This window comes from Symphalangus syndactylus, chromosome 15, assembly GCF_028878055.3.
Source record: "Symphalangus syndactylus isolate Jambi chromosome 15, NHGRI_mSymSyn1-v2.1_pri, whole genome shotgun sequence".
NCBI lineage: Eukaryota > Metazoa > Chordata > Mammalia > Primates > Hylobatidae > Symphalangus > Symphalangus syndactylus.
Genome location: NC_072437.2, coordinates 24,941,449 through 24,956,154, shown reverse-complemented (window position 1 = coordinate 24,956,154; position 14,706 = coordinate 24,941,449). Strand labels below are relative to the sequence as shown.

General features: G+C 43.4%; 1 long non-coding RNA gene and 1 pseudogene across 1 annotated transcript in view; one reads left to right on the top strand and one right to left on the bottom strand.

Annotated features, from left to right (window-relative positions):
• LOC129464115 (uncharacterized) overlaps window positions 1-2,257 on the bottom strand; it is a 30,032-nt gene extending 27,775 nt beyond the window's left edge. The window contains exon 1 of the long non-coding RNA XR_008651438.2: window positions 177-2,257. This is a non-coding gene — a long non-coding RNA (uncharacterized lncRNA). The remainder of the gene's footprint in view (window positions 1-176) is intronic.
• The window catches only part of LOC129464114 (heparan-sulfate 6-O-sulfotransferase 3-like), a 388,520-nt pseudogene that overhangs the window by 276,626 nt on the left and 97,188 nt on the right, over window positions 1-14,706 (top strand).

Here is a 14,706-nt window from a genome sequence, read left to right as displayed (position 1 = left end):
TCTTTTCCCAGGATATTTAAGGAAGTCAGTTTTCTTTCTATTGAATTTCAATAGAAGTCACTGGAAATCAAGGCTTAGTCTTGTGAATTTATGTCCACAATACATGGCAATTTTATCATAATGGTGTGATATGATGGGACAAATAGTAAGATTTCTCCCCTAAGAGACTAAGATACCTTTGTTGTCTCTCAGCACAGGAAGCTGAAGCCACCCCCTACTTCATCAGGGCGATTTAGTCTCTCCTTCCTCAGTGCTTCCAGAACATTCAGCTCACATATGCCTAGCTGCATTTTCCATGTTGTTCTCCCCATTAGACTATGGGCAGACACACTGGTAGTTAGCACAGCTGGATAATGATTCTCAAATGTGGCTGACATCACAATTGCTTTGGGAGCTTTAAAAAATACTTAGAAGCTTGATGTGGTGGCTCATGCCTATGATCCCAGCATTTTGGGAGGATGAGGTGGGAGAATTGCTTGAGTCCAGGAGTTTGTGACCAGCTTGGGCAACATAGGGAGACCCTGTTTCTATTGGGGAAAAAAAAATTAGCCGAGGGTGGTGGCATGTGCCTGTGGTCCCAGCTACTTGAGAGGCTGAAGTGGGAGGATAGCCTGAGCCTGGGAGGTTGAGGCTGCAGCGAGTCATGATTGTGCCACTGCACTGCAGCCTGGGTGACAGTGTCTCAAAAAAAAAAAAAAAAAAAAAAGCGAGATCCTGTTTCAAAGAAAAAAATTGATAAATGGGTCCCTGTGTCAATTCTGGTCCTCTAAGAATCAGGTGCCAAAACAGAATTAGACAGGTAAGAGATTGATTGAGAGAAATCCCTGGAAAAGATGAAGGGGGAAGAGTGGGAGCAGGCAGGGAGAGCCATCAGACCCCAAGGCAAGTGTGACCCCTGTGGACAGAGAGGTGAGAAAGAGGAGGGTTAGGTCAGCTGATCCTCAGACTGTAGCACAGTTCTGAGAAAGTTCAGGCTGGGCTGGTGGGAAGTCCCCAAGCAAAAACTGCTTGTCAGAGGATTTGTGTATGTGCAGGAGTGAGCCAGAACTCATATTCCACTATGCTCAGTCATTGGCGGTGAGCCGTGTGTGAGCCATTGACTGACCAACTGAACACTGTCCTAGTTTCCCTGGGACTGAAGGGGTTGCCAGGCTCTGGGACTTTGATTGTTAAAACTGGGAATATCTGAGGAAACCAGGACAAGTTGGTTTCCTCAGGACAAATGCAAGATGGGACCAAAAGGGTGGCATCTGGCGCCACTAGACCACTGTGATAATTCTTCCCTGGCAGGTTCTTTTGAAGGAGAGCTGAGTGCCACTCTTCAGTGCTGCCACTGCCAATGTGACACCAACCACTTCTCCAACTCTCTGGACTCTAGTGGGAGTCTGACAATTAAATTAAATTCTCAACTATCTTCCTGGAGTTAGCATAAGATTCCACATGCTAAAGGGCTCAGTCTCATGAGACTGCTGCACTTCAGATGCCAGCTGCCCATGGGGTCCCCAGGCAACCCATGCTTCTGCCCAGCCAACTCTAAATTTTAGGGTTCCCCTGCTTAGGAAGCCATCCTCACAGGGTTAACAAGAATTCTGGACAGAAATATATTTATAATTAAGCATTAATTAGGCTGTGCTTTGACCCACTTCCTTGTAACCAAAGTCACATAACACTAGATACTGACGGTTTGCATGCCCGCTGCTCCTACAGACAGGATTTCTAATGTTAAAATCATAAGACTCTTAAGAATTGCTTAAACAGAATCATAGGATCATGAGGATTTTGTTTAAGAATTGCTTAAGCCAACCCTGAATTCCACTGGAACAGTTGACGCCAACCAGTTGGTGTCAGAGGAACTGAATCAGCATGACAATCTATATTCTTCACCTGCCTGTCTCATGACTTCGTCTGCACTCAGTCAACCATCACCACACTCCAGCCTGCTCCAAAACCCTTAAAAACCTTAGCCTCAATCTCCTTGGGGAGACAAATTTGAGGTTTCCTCCCATCTCCTTGCTTGGCAGCCCTATGATTAAACCTCTTTCTCTGCTGCAACCTGCTATCTTGGAGTATTGACCTGCCATGCACATCAGGCAATGAACTTATTATGGTTACACTTCCCACTCCTTCTTCAGGTTCTGTGATTCGCTAGAATGACTCAGTGTTGCTGGTGGTGAATCTGTACAGGTCTGCAGTAACCTCAATTCTTGCCTCCTCAGAAGAAAGAATTCGACTGAGGGTCATAAGGCAGAGTGAGAGACCAAGGCGGGTTTTAGAGGAGGAGTGAAAGTTTATTAAAAAGCTTTAGAGCAGGAATGAAAGGGAGTAAAGTACACTTGGAAGAGGATGAGGCAGGTGACTTGAGGGGTCAAGTGCACAGTTTGACCTTTGACTTGGGGTCTTATACATTGGCATGTTTCTGGAGTTGTGTCTCTTCTCCCCTGATTCTTCCCTTGGGGTAGGCTGTCCTTATGCACAGTGGTCTGCTAGTGCTTGGAAGGAGCCGCATGTGCAGTGTGCTTACCGAAGTTGTATCCATGCTCACTTGAAGCGTTCTTCCCTTACTGACATAAGAGTTAAGAAATCACTTAGGAAGATAGTGTAGGTATGGGAGTCCTCAGTAGGGATTGTCTTTTTAATGCAAAGCAGCTCCAGATCATTTTCTAACAAAGAGCAGCCTGTAAAGTTGAGCTGTAGACATAGACAAGCCAGCTGAGAGTTTGCATGGGTGAATGCCAGCAAGAACTAGGGACTAGATATGTTCAAGATGGCAGCTCCATCCTCCCTTCTCTGCCAGCCATGTGTACAGTAAGGAAGATGGCCTGGCCAAAGCGAAAGTTCATTTGCATAATAAGATTTGGGTGGGTGACTGGCCTTCCCCGAGTGCTATGCAAACATCATAACTGATTGAACCAATCTGTGAACCCTATGTAAATCAGAAACTGCCTCCTCAAGGTGGACCATAAGATCCATCTCATCCACCACCACTGGTCTTTCCTCTCGGGAGTCCCCTCTCTCTCATTAGAGAGAGAGAGATGTTTTTCTTTCTCTTTCTTCTGCCTATTAAACCTCCGCTCGTAAACTCCTCATGCGTGTCCAAGTCCTAACTTTTCCTGATGACAAACCCCGGGCATATACCCCAATGTAGCTGCTTTATTACTAGTCTAACATTCCTAGAGGAAGGTCATATACAAGTTAAACTTCAGTATTTTGCTACTTAGTGTGCATGCTTGAGTCTACTCACCCAACTCCTGAGATCTTATTGGGAAACTGCTGATCATGAGTTTCAGTTTTTTTCTATCTATTGAGAGACTGCCTTTCCCTGGCAATGGCTGCGACCAATTATTATTTTAGAAAAACTTTGTAACAACCATCTGACTATCACCTGATGGTCGCCTGATGTTCCTGATTGCAGGGAAGAAGGAGCCCTCCCTTGCCCTGCTCATGCCTGACTAGCCACCTGCTGTAACAAAGGGACTCAGAAAAGTGCTGTACTTATGGTTCCAGCTTTATTGTCAAGGATTCCACTCAGGGACAGCCTGTGGAGGAGGCACAGAGGGCATGGCATTGGTGGGGGGAGGAACATGCAGAGCTTCCATGCCTTGTGGGGGATGGACTAGGACACCCCCCTCCCAGGACTGCTGCATTCACCAGCCCGGAAACCCTCCAAATCTCATTCTTCAAGAGTTTTTATTGAACTCCCTCTCTAGCTTCCCTCCCCTCGCCTCCCTGAAGGCCTGGGTTGGGTGCTGGGGGTTAGGCTGAAAGTTCCACCCCCTAATCATTTGCTCCTTCTGGTGACCAGCTACACCCTGAATCCCTCTAGGGGCCCCACCTGAGCCACTTGTTAACATCAATTCAGGTGTGGTCTACAGGGGTTCCTATGAAGACACTCCTCTCACTCAGGAAGTTCCAAGGGTCTTAGGAATTTGGGCCAGGAACTAGGAACGAAAAGCAAATATATATTTGTACTACACCACAGCCAACCAGTTGATCTGTTTGAAATGACCTGGAGAGGGGCCCAGGCATCTGCATTTTTAAAAAACCACCCTTAACCCAGCACTTTGGGAGGCCACAGCGGGTGGATCATTTGAGGTCAGGAGTTCAAGACCAGCCTGACCAACATGGTGAAACCGTCTCTACTAACAATACAAAAATTAGCCGGGCATGGTGGCGGGCACCTGTAGTCCAGCTGCTCAGGAGGCTGAGGCAGGAGAATCGCTTGAACCTGGGAAGCGGAGGTTGCAGTGAGCCGAGATTGTGCCGTTGCACTCTAGTCTAGGTGACATAGCGAGACTCTGTTTCAAACAAACAAAAAAAAACACAACACCCTTAAAAGAGCTGAGAACTGGCCGGTGTTGAGAAATATTAGAAGGCAGTCTTTAAATTTAATTTGGTGAATGAAGAGAAGGAAGGAAGACAGGCTGGTACAGTTGTGAGGGAGCTTGCTTGGGAAAAGTTTGAGGGAGTGGCCTGGGGCTGGGTCCTGAGGAGTGGGTGGGATCTCTGGACCCTGTGCTGAGTGCTGAAGGCCTGCAGCTGGGGAGGAGGCTGATGCCTGCAGCCAGGGTCCTGTCAGCCTGGGCTGGGCAGACTTGGGCTGTCTGTAGCCTCAGTGCAAACAGTGATAAACGATGAAGAGCCGGACACCAAGTGGTTGGGTCTTTATTTCACACACTAAATCCTTGGTGCAGGAGAGGCCGATCTTGGCACATGGACCCAGGCTTTATAATTACATGAGCAAAGGAGTGGAAGGCACATCCGTCTTCCTCTGTTGCCCATGGGGAGTTCACATTTAAACTTCATGCTCCAGGAGATTCCCATGACATTGAAAGCCAAATAGAAGGGAAAATACAGAAAAACTTCACCAGGGGAGATTCAGTTCCACAGGCAATACATACATTCTTTAAATCTATTATTATTATTTTTTAAAGATGTGGATCTCATTTTGTTTCCCAGGCTGGTCTTGAATTCCTGGGCTCAAGTGATCCTCCTTCCTCAGCCTCCCGAAGTGCTGGGATTACAGGCATGAGCCACCGCCCAGCCATACAATACACACATTCTTTTAGTCTCCTTTTTACCTTTGTATTAGTTTGCTAGGGCTATGGTAACAAAATACTTCAAACTAGGGGCTTAAACAACACTTATTGACTCACAGTTCTGGAGGCTAAAAGTCCAAGATCAAGATGTCAGCAGGGGTGGCTCCTTGTGAGGCTGGGAAGGAAGAATCTGTTCCAGGACCCTCTTCCTTGGCCTTAGGTGGCTGTCTTCTCTCTGTGTCTTCACATCATCTTCCCTCTATGCATATTTATTTTATTTTTTAATTTTTAATTTTATTATTTTTGAGGTGACATTTTGCTCTGTTGCCCAGGTTGGAGCACAGTGGCGGTCAGGGCTCACTGTATCCTCAACCCCCCAGGCTCAAGCAATCCTCCCACCTCAGCCTCCTGAGTGGCTGGGACTACAGGTGTGCACCCCCACACCTGGCTAATTTTTTTTTTTTTTTAGTAGAGATGGGGGTCTCACTATGTTATCCAGGCTGGTCTTGAACTCTTGGGGTCAAGCGATCCTCCCACTGAACCTCTCAAAGTGCTCGGATTACAGGCATGAGCCACTGTGCCCAGCCCTTTGATGCATGTTTATGTGTTCGAGTTTCTCTTTTTGGAATATCATATTGGATTAGGGCCCACCCTTATCACCTCATATTAACTAATGATATCTGTAATGACCCTTTTTCAAAATAAGATCACATTCTGAGGAACTGGGAGTTAGGATTTTAACATGTGAATTTGGGGAGGCGACATAAATCAACCCCCAACAACCTCTAAAAAATAGTTCTCATTCCATCTTTCTTTTTGGTGCATATCAGAAAAGAGTAATGCTCTGGTAATGAAATGGGATAGTTCCCTTGACCTCGACCCCCTTTGAGGGGTGGGAACTGGAGTGACTTATTTCACTCAGCCTGCCGCTGGCCACTTCTTGTGAGAGGGAGCCTATGAGCAAGCAAGTGTGGGAACCAGAGGGAATAAATGCTGGAACTAGTCAGTCGCTCCTCTCTGGCAGAAGCAGGCTCTGTGCGGGCCCCACAGCAGCATCCAAGCCCCTGCCCTCTCAGCACCCTGGTTCTTGTCCAGCATCCAGTAAGAACCAGGTCACACAAATGGATTGAAGGGTAGTGTATGCAGAGGATTTTATTGGGCGATGGAAGTGGCTGTCAGTGCAATGGGGAGGTGGAAAGGGGATGATGCAGGAAGAAGGTGATCATTCCCTGAAGCAGCGCTATCTGAAGTTAGCCGTGTCTATCCGTAGTCTCTGACACTCAGTCGCTTCTCTGCTCACCACCCAGCCACTTGTATCCCACAGCTCAGCTGCTTATGTTGCTGTGCCAGCTGAAGTCTTTTTTTGGGCACAGGATGGGGCATGGCAGGCCAAAAAGGCAACAATGGGGTGAAAAAGATGAGGTCACCTGCTTTCACTTAGGGGCACAGTTCAAGGCTTAAGGGTGGGATTTAGCCCAGAGCCGAGCTATTCTGTATCAGTAATGGCAAAATAGTCAAATGATAGAGCTGATGGACTGGGTTACTGGACATTGGCCTTTTTACTTGGTTTGTGGGATTGATGCTAACTTGATTTATCTTGGCCTGTGGAGTTATCATAGCACTCTTGTGTTCTAAGAAGCTGAAAACAGCTCAATGAATAAGTGCCATGAAAATAAAATGTGCTGTGTCCTTTTGTGATGCAGAACAGATGGCTCTACATCCTACAGTTGAGTGACAAAGAACTTTGGTCTGGGGCATACCAGTGCCTTTCACAGGTGAGTCCATCTGAAAAAGAAAAATACATTGAAATCTCTCTGCCAAGGGCTTCATCAGTGAGACTTTCACCAAGGGTATTGGCAGTTTAGATGACCATTGAATTTTCTTCTCTTTGTAAAATGAATTTTTGCTTTGAACCTGAAACATAGTCTAAAAATAATTTGTTTCTGGGCCAGCATATGCACCAGACCCATACACGGGCTTCAGTAGGCATCTCCTGTTCTTAATGATGCTCCAAGTTCTTCCCAGAGCTGACACTCAAGTACGTTGCTATGTGGACAAGGCCGACCCTGTTCACAGGTGCTTTGGCCGATTCTTTCCATACTGATCAGAAGCAGCAGTGAAGGTTACTGTTGGATGCCATGTGCCTAAGGACCTACATTTTATGCTTTCTCTCCAGTGAGAGCAGCTGATGGCAGAATTTCATTTTGTCCAGTTATTCCCAAGAGAGAACAAATATTTGTGTTGCAATCAAAGAGAATCTAAGAATAGCAAAGAGCCAGATAACAGCATGTGGGAAGCACATGAGGAATGTGACACATTGACCCTAAAATGGGGATCCCTGTATGTACAGATGTCCTTAGCAAAGCAGCTCTTGCCATAATAATCATTACTGCTGCCTGGAAATCACTTTGCAGTGTACAAATCATTTTCAAATATGTTTCATTTTCAAATCTCATTTCATCTCTCATCATTGCTGAGGTGGGCAGAAGAGAAATGGTCTTCATTGACCATTGGGGAAATAGGGTCTGATATGGTTTGGCTGTGTCCCCACTTAAAATCTCATCTTGAATTGTAATCCCCATCATCCCCATGTGTCAAGGGTGGAACCAGGTGGAGGTGATGGGGTCATGGGGGTGGTTTCCCCCATGCTGTTCTCGAGATAGTGAGTGAGTCTCACAAGATCTGATGGTTTTATGAGCATCTGGTGTTTCCCCTGCTTGCACTCACTCTGTCCTGCTGCCCTGTGAAGAAGGTGCCTACTTCTCCTTTGCCTTCCACCATGGTTGTAAGTTTCCTGAGGTCTCCCCAGCCATGTGGAACTGTGAGTCAATTAAACCTTTTTTTCTTTATAAATGGGTCTCGGGTATTTCTTCATAGCACTGTGAGAATGGACTAATACAGGGTCTCATGGGGAGAAGTGAATTGTCTAAAGTCGTAAGAGTAGGAGAGAATAAGCGTGAAAATACATTTTCTTCATCTCTCTGTCTCCTGACTTCACCTTGCACCCAATCAACTATCTCCACACTTCAGCCCATTCCCAAACTCTTACAAACCCTAGCCTCAATCTAGGAGAGACAGGCCTCATGTATTGAGACCCCTGGGCCAGATGTCTTATTTTTAATTTTTAAAAATTGTGGCATGTACCATTCACATAGAAGAATGTATAAAATATATAGGTGCAGTTTAAAGGATGAGGATAAAATGAACACCATATACCCACCACTTGGGTTAAGACACAGGACATCCCCAGTCCTAGTCCTGTGGAAGCCCCTTTGCTCCTCTCTTAGTTCATTGTTCTCTTCCCCCAGAGGTAACTAAAACTGTGACTCATATGCTGATTACACTCTTGCTTTTCTTTATAGTGTTATTACATGAGTAAGTAACCCTAGTGATATTTATTTGGAAAAACTGAGCAGCAAGTACACCTCTAGTGTCATAAGAAAGGGGAAACATTGCCCCTGTCAGATGAAGGCTCCTGGAAGAAAATAAGCTGATCTCTGGGTCATAGTAGGGCTTCAGCTTGCCTAAGAACTTGCAAGAGCCCTCTGGGGAAGTCAAGGCAAGGCACTGAGTGTATCCTGGGGAACCTGGGCTCAGGACATTCAGGGCACCTGGCAGGGCTGTTGTGTGGAGCAGGTATTGGATGATAGGCAGAAGAAGGCTCAGAGCCATTGGCTGCTCTGTACTTCCTGCTTCTAAGCTCATTGTGGGCTCTCTCAGACTCCTAGGAGGGATGAATGAGCCTCCCCAGCTAATCCAGGCAGCAGTTTTCAAAGGAAGAGCAGAACCTTCATCATCTAAGTACCCAATAAGAATCTGTGGTTAAGAGCTTCTGGAGCCAGCCTGTCTGCTTTTGAAATTTGGCCTCTCCATGACCGTTGGGCTATTTGACTACTCTGTACCTCATTTTCCTTGCCTGTAAAATGAGGACAATAATAATACCTACTTAGTAGGGTTAGTTAAAGGATAAATTAGTTAATATTTGTGAAGAACTTAGAACATTGCCTTACACATAGGATATGCTACATAAATAGGTGTGTGCATTACACGCGTGTGCGTGTGTTTAATTAGTCAATCTGTGCTAGGCTCACCTAGCTATTCTGGGCTCAGGGTAGAAAGCAGTGGCGTCTTGGTGACGACAACTCTCAGTGAGCCTGGCTCCTGTGTCTCACTGCTCCAATATGGACTGACTTGTGACTGGCACTTAATGATAATCAGGGTTCTGTGTTTATCATCCTGCCGGCTCCTCCTTACCTGCATGTCTTCCTTCTTCTGAGTTTATTTCCTCATTTTACTGGAACACATCCTCCTGGAGCTTTCTAGAAAGAGTGTGTAGAGTCCAAGGGAAAACTTCCTCTTTGCCCACTGAGGGTTTCACTGACATCACTGACAAGGGCCAGATTAGTAGCAGAAAATCCATACAAATGTATTTAATCATAGTTTTATGTGACCCAGAAGCCTTCAGAATGAAGATCCAAAAATACAGGGGACACTGTTCATTTTATGCTTTGGTTCAACAAGGTATGGATAGCTGCGTAGAAATATCAGGGGACACTGTTCATTTTATGCTTAGGTTCAACAAGGTATGGATAGCTGTGTAGAAATATCATTGGGCAAAGAGGATATGATCTATTGCTAATAGACTTAGTGGGGAAACCCAGCCAAGATTCTTCTTGGCCTCTCTGAGCATTCATTCCTTCCTTCTGGGTTTGAGATAGGGCCCTCTCTGGAAAGGGGGTCTTATGATCTACGATCAAAGAAGGTAGGTCAGATAATTCTTTTTAAATTTTTTATTGTTTAGATAGAATCTCATAGTGTTCAGGCTGGAGTGCAGTGGCACGATCTTGGCTCACTGCAACCTCTGCCTTCTGGGCTCAAGCGATCCTTCTGCCTCAGACTTCTGAGAAGCTGGGACTACAAGGCTCATGTCGTCACACCAGGCTAATTTGTGTGTGTGTGTGTGTATATATTTATTTTTATTTATTTATTTATTTTTGTAGAGACAGGGTTTCACCATGTTTCCCAGGCTGGTCTCAAACTCCTGGACTCAAGGGATTCATCTACCTCGGCCTCCGAAAGTGCTGTGAGTACAAGCATGAGCCACCATTTTCAGCCCAGATAATTCTTTATGGCCACTTTTTACACAGAAAGATGTAGGGAAAGTAAGAGTAATATTTTTAGGTTTTGTGGCTAGCTTTGGGGAAAAGAGGTTCTGGTTTCTATGACCTGCCTTGGGGAAGAGGGATTCTAGTTTTTATGGCTAGCCTCAGGGGAAAGTAAAAGGCCAGAGACTGAAGGGTAGGAGAAGGTCAGGGAGTTGCTTCCAAGGCCTTTATTTTGAGACATGGTTTCCTGAGACCCTATAAGTGCAATGGGAGGTAAAGATTTTGCATTTGTAAGAAAGTATTTCCATTGATAATTTGGCTCGTATAGCCTTCTAAATTAGATATTACAGTAATTATTTTCTTTTGGAATTTTAAAGGCATTGCTCCATTGTTTTCTTACTTCCAATATTACTGTAGAGAGTTCTGAAGCCATTTGATGCCAGATCTTTTGCATGTGATCTATTTTTTTTTCTCTGCAGACTTTCAGAATCTACTATTACTCTTATGTTCTGAAATTTCTCAGTGATGTGCCTTGTGGTAGATCTATCTTTATTGTTCTGGATACTTGCTGGGTGGGTTCTGCATCAGAAAATTCACACCCTTTGGATCTGCTTATTTTCTTGTAGTATTTCATTGATGATTTTCTTCTCCTCCCTCCCTCCTTCCCTTCTTTCCCTCCTTCTTTCTTTTTTTTTTTTTTTTTGACAGGGTTTTACTCTGTCACCCAGCCTGGAGTGCAGTGGCCTGATCCCAGCTCACTGCAGCAGGCTGATCTCAGCTTACTGCAGCAGCCTGATCTCAGCTCACTGCAGCCTGGACCTCCCTGGGCTCAAGTGATTGTCTGATTTTAGCCTCTCATGTAACTAGGACTACAGGTGTGTGCCACCACACGCCTGGTTAATTTTTGTATTTGTAGAGATGGGGTTTCACCATGTTGCCCAGGCTGGTCTCAAACTTTTGAGGCTCAAGTGATCCACCCACCTTAGCCTCCGAAGTGCTGGGATTACAGGTGTGAACCACTATGCCCAGCTGCTCATCTATTTTATTCTTTTTTTTTCTGAAATTTCTTTTATTTGAGATTAAACTTCTGGTCTGCTAACTTTTCTGGTTTTTCTTTTATATTTTCTACATCATTGTCTAGGAAACTTCCTCAATCCTATCTCTGAACACTTCAATTGAGTTTTTAATCTGTGCAGTCATGTTTTTAATTTCCAAGAACCATTTTTGTTTTTGTTTGTTTTCTGAATCTCCTCCTCTTCCTCTTCCTCCTCCTCTCTTCTTCTAAAAATGGCATCTTTTTATTGTTTCGGGATGCAAACTTCTCTTATCTCTTGCAAACTTCTCTTATCTCTCTGAGGAGATTAAAGCTATTTTAAATTCTTTTTTTTTCTACACAGTGTCTCACAGCTAATAATTTTTAGAACTAAGATTTAAAATCAGGCAGTCTGACCCCAGAGCCTGCTCTCTTGACCATTGTACTAAAATGCCTTCTTTGAAATAAACACTGGGTTCTGGCCAGGCTAAGAAGCCAATTAAGCAAAAACATCAATTTTTGTCCTTTCTGAAACCACACTAAAATTAAATGAAAGGAATTTTAAAAGAAAGACAAGCTCACAAGGACAAGGAGAATAACATAGCTAATGACAGCAACAAAATATCAGAAATTAGATTTTTGTAAGAAATTATTAATTTATATAAGAGCTTAACAGTGCCTGACACCCAATATGTATATAATAAATGTTAGCTAATATTAATATAACAACTGAAAGCACTTTAAAAATATTCTAAATATGTTGTATATGATTTAAGAGCTTCCTTGCACTTCACCAAGTTCTTGTTCCAAATGAGAATGTTAAAGAAGACAAAAAAGTTAACTTATTGAAATGATATTATAATTTTTGGACTGAGTTAATTTCTATTCTACAGGAACAAATCTGATGTATAACACGTAGAGAAAAGGAATGCATTATGAAAAATCTGGGTATGATGTAATTTAATGATGGGTGGTATATTAAACTATACATATCTTAGTTCAACTTGAAAACTCCCATGGAAGATACCAAAATAACATGAAAACAGCAGATAAATTATTATATGAAAGTATAATCTTGATATGATGGCAAAATTAAATAATGTCAACAAATGTTTTTAAACACAGATAAAACAGCAACAAGGTGCTGATTTGGGGGAGCATCCAAGGGTGAGGTCTCAATCTACACCTTCAAGAAGCTCATTAAGGAAGATTGATATTTGCTGTTAACTATAAATCAAAGCAGAACTAAGTAATGATGTTAACAGAATTACAAGCAAAGTGCGACTTAGGAGTTTGGCAAAGGAAACAATTAATGCCAACCAAGAACACTGGCAAAGGCTTCATGGATGAGGGGGCATTCGAACTTGATTTTGAGAGTGTGCCAAGGATGGTTTCTCTGGTCAAAGAAACTGCAAGATCAAGGCCCTGAAATGCAGAAATTCATTGTCTGTTCCAAGTCCTGTCTGGCTTTCTATGTACTGTCCGTTTTCACCTTTTACTATGTCTGTGACTGGGATGCACAGTTTAAATGTTAAATGTTCTTAAATTTGTCCATTGGTCAATTTTGTTTCTCAAGTAGACAGTAAACTTATTAGGGACAGATATGTCATAGAATTTTTTGTATTTTACCCTGCTAATCTCACAGTGTTAGTACATAGTAACTTCTCAGCAAATGCTTATTGATGATACAGGAACTTTTGCTGCTTGGATAATATATTTTAATATAGGAAAACTTAGAGTGCAACAGGAAAGCAGCAATCAGGAAACTATTAGAATTTTAGAATTCTCAATTGTTTCAAAAATATTTTTGAACTTGGTTGTGAGTCTAGAGACCAATCACAAAACAAAACTCGAGTTGTCAAGAAGGAATTTATTTATATTTGACATCAATTGCCAAAAAAAAGCCATTTGAAAAGCACTTTCCTCCTGCTGAAAGTGCTCACATGAAAGTATTTAGAACTTAGAAGTTCTAAGAAGTAACATTAGCAGAGCTAGATGCTATTAGAAACTGTGATTGGTTCTAGGATTCTAAAAACAAAAGGGCATACTGTTTGCTGTTCTTCAAGTGGCATTTATTTCAGGAGTCTTTATTGTGTGACTGGGTGGGCTCTTAGAATCATCCAGGCCATGTACTTGACTGCCTAAGGAGATGCCTGCCCTCAGAGTTGGACTTGTTTCAATAGAGCGAACTTTCTATTTATTAGTTATCAACGTTAGAATTAAAAGCTCAGGTTCGACAATTAACTCATTTTACAATGTATCCCGAATGCATGCCACTTGTCATGACTTCCTGTTGTATGACCACTATCCTACACAATGCAGGCAATGCCTTCATGCCTGAACCTATCCTACTAAATCAGTCAAAATGGAACTCTGGTTTCTGCAAGATTTCAGCATGGAAGAGAAGATCCTAAAAGATGTACTTCTATACCTGGAGAAATGTTGAAGAAAATCGTATGCATCTGAAAGCCCCTTGAGAAGAACAGATTCTAGGGCAATAATATAAGACCTCATAAAGTATAAATCCTGGCAGACCAATTTAATTTTTCAGGGACATTGTGGCAAGCCGATGGAGAGGAAGCCGAGGATGTAATCTGCCTTGACTTTGTGAACATTTTAGGTTTATACTTACAAGCACACCCATCAGAAACAGAAAATAAGCTGCTTCAGGGGCACATAAGTTTGCAGTACTGAGATGAAGGCACAGCTCTTTCACTGAGCTCTGGCTTTATTTTTGCCAGGGATGTTAGTTCATCTCACGTCCGTGACAGCGTGGGGAGGTGAAGGAGAAGAGCTATGCAGCACAGGTTGCTATGATGTCCAGGGCATCTTCTACAAGGAATAGGAGGTGAGCAGGACATAATAGCAATACTTGTTGTTTGTGCATTGCTCTTGACATTTACGAAGCACATTGCATGAAAAATGGAAATTGGAAGATGTGTGTGTGTGTGTGCCTGTGTGTGTTTCCGTGTGTGTGTGTGTGTGTGTGTGTGTGTGTGTGTGTGTGTGTAGGGGGCATGAGGAGAGGCAGAAGCAGCACTGGTCCTTTGTATTAATTACCTTTCAACTCTTACATCTTTAATGAGCTTGTTTTCAGTGCCTAGCAATGCCCTATGCTAAGAAGACTGGATTAAGCAAAGAAGTTCAAGCACTGTCCTTTTGAAGGATGTTATAGTAACTGAATTTGCTCAATGGGAGGCTTTTTGCTTCATAGGAAAATCCCTGCACCAGATTCAGTTGAGATGAACTGAAGAAACTCACCTTTTGCCATTCATGTAGTGCCCACCCTGGAGAACTCAAATTACTGAAATTTGCCTCAGTAGGACCTAGAACTTTCTACGTTGGTTGCCTGTTTTGGATGGTACATCCCTTAAGGAAAAGGACAATGTTTTCTTCTGTCTTTGTGTTTCCAGAGCTTCCAAGCTTGGTGCCTAACAAATAATATGGGCTCAGGAAAAGTTTTGGGAGAGAGAACATGAGGCAGGGAGGGAGGCAATGTGCTCAGGTCATGAAGCTAAAGTGGGCCAGCCAG